Genomic DNA, 2,462 nt, shown 5'->3' on the forward strand with positions numbered 1-2,462 from the left:
ATGCGTTTCTTATTTTTTATTTGTTCTTACCCCGTGGTCAGTTTTGGTGTCGTTTAAATGTGGTATTTAGGCTACTGAAAGAACAATACAGACGAGAATCTTGTTTGAAGTTTGTCCGACCACCCGCAATTATCGAAATAAATAAAGTAATATGTAAATATTGGAATGAATAAATAAATACGTATGGGAATAAATACATTTATGTCGATATTTATGTATTCATTCATTCATTCATTCATTCATTCATTCATTCATTCATTTTAAGCAGTTTTTTTTTTCCTCGTGTAGCAGTATTCTGGTATTAGTTACTATGAAACATACTAAACCACCACAGCTTTCCGCTTACGGCCATACCACCTTGAGAACGCCCGATCTCGTCTGATCTCGGAAGCTAAGCAAGGTCGGGCCTGGTTAGTACTTGGATGGGAGACCGCCTGGGAATACCAGGTGCTGTAAGCTTTTCTACCTACAGCTTGAAAGGGGGCGCTGTTTCCCCACATATTTCGAATAATATTCCCACACTTGCTCCAACTAGAAAAACATTTTACATTTTATTTTAACATTTAACATGAAACTTTTAACATAAGTAAATGATATGAACTCAATCCATCCTGCCCTTTTCCCTGTGTGTGTGTGTGTTCGAGTTTGTTAAAACATAAAAAATTACATTATTTTTCAGTTTGATAAATAGACATTGTTGTGGAATTACGTGATTTCAAAGACATTGAGATTCAATGTGTTATCAGTATATCAGCCTATATATGTACAGTAAAATGGTACATGCATATTTAAATATGCTTTTCTATTTTCTAGCTGCCATGAAAACTTGCTGGTGTTCCTTAAAAAGAAAAAGCAACAAATCCAACATTTGGAACAGACGGCAGCTTGAGGAGAGAAGAAAGTCAAAAAGAAATGTAAGTGGTTTTACTATACGGTTGCAATTAAGGACAAATATTTTAACACATTGAAATGGTCTTTGTTTTTGTTAACTTTTTCTTAACTCAAATTTTGAAAGATAAAAGTCAAACCATGAGGTAAAATATTACGAATTAACAAATTGTCTTAAGAATTGTATAATTGTTGATGTAGACCTGACTTGGAACCTTAAAAGTTTTGCTGAATGTATCGGACACTACTTCAAATATTCCACATTGTATTGGACAGGATTAAGCAATATGAAAATGTCAGACGCATGGAGAGGTGTCATTCAATAGTTGAAATGCTTTGTAAAAGAAAATGTCAAAATGAAATTTGTTTATTGCTAATTTTTCCAGAAACTACAACGTCGTCTCCAAGTCCTGTCAACAGCTGAGAACAGTAGTTAGGCCCAGGCGATGGGCATCACCAACATTTAAAGAGGTGAAGAAACGCCTTGACTTACAATCCAGGGCAAGAAGCCCACAGGCAAAACCCCCCAAAAATGGGGTCATACTTAATTAGAGAGCATCCTGAATTTGAATCAGCCTGGATTACTCGGGAGAAATGAGCAGTATTCACTCAAATATGTTATGATAACAAAAAACTCCAAGTCCCATAAGCAAGTTGATAACTCCTCAGCTCCAAGCTAGTGCCACTGGAAGCAAACCCTGCCACTTGTTTCTCTAGATATAACTCCGGACAATGCAAAATTGAAGAAACATGGCAGTTTGATTACAACATAATTTCTCATTTTTTGTTGACCCTTGCACGGTCATAGGTCGAAGGAGAAATTAAAAAAAAAAAATAACAACCATAGTTTCTGCACTCAGCATGTCAGAAAAACCCCAGGTGATTTTTTCTAGTAAAATCTGCACTGGTTGAGTTGGTATGGAATGACCCATATATTAACATGGTGTGCACCTCAAATAGATGGAAGATTGGGTGCTTTAGTCTTCTTTTTCTGACTTGGATTATAACTTATAATAATAAAAATGATGTTATCTCAATTTCAGACACATTTTTAAATGAGGAACTCAGAAGTCCCTGAATGAATTTTTATTTTTTATTCAGGATCAGCACATCAGCGTTATTAAAGTCAGTTTATTCTTTATTGTCTTGCCTCCTGTGTCATCCTTGTTACCCACCTGGTCTCCTTCATTCCTTATGTGTGCAGCAGCTCCCTGGCACACATGTATCAACACTTATGGGCCAGTTCATTCTGAACCGGCAGATTTCTAATGCCCCTCCTAGAGAGCAGGAAAGCACTGAGAGGCTAAACATAAAACTACAGGAAGGATAATCTAACTGTACTGTGAGTCACCCAACCCTATCAAGTCCCACCTGTGTTCACAGCTCAGATCTCATAGAACTGTCTGTGACACTTATTGAAACAGAAGTGCAGCGCTTAGAACACATATACGAATAGAACTAATCCACTCTTCTATTAAACTGTGAACTTAGTGTTTGATTGAATCCCTCTCTGGAAACAGGCAGCAGTGCCCTGCCAAGCTGCACACACTGCCATCACTCACACTGACCACAAG

General features: G+C 37.1%; 1 non-coding gene across 1 annotated transcript; it reads left to right on the plus strand.

Annotated features, from left to right (window-relative positions):
• Window positions 1–340: 340 nt before the first annotated feature.
• LOC117970385 (5S ribosomal RNA) lies at window positions 341–459 on the plus strand. Its single transcript, XR_004662837.1, has one exon. It is a non-coding gene; the product is annotated as a 5S ribosomal RNA (ribosomal RNA).
• The last annotated feature ends 2,003 nt before the right edge of the window (window positions 460–2,462 follow it).

This window comes from Acipenser ruthenus, chromosome 32, assembly GCF_902713425.1.
Source record: "Acipenser ruthenus chromosome 32, fAciRut3.2 maternal haplotype, whole genome shotgun sequence".
In the NCBI taxonomy this organism is placed as follows: Eukaryota; Metazoa; Chordata; class Actinopteri; order Acipenseriformes; family Acipenseridae; genus Acipenser; species Acipenser ruthenus.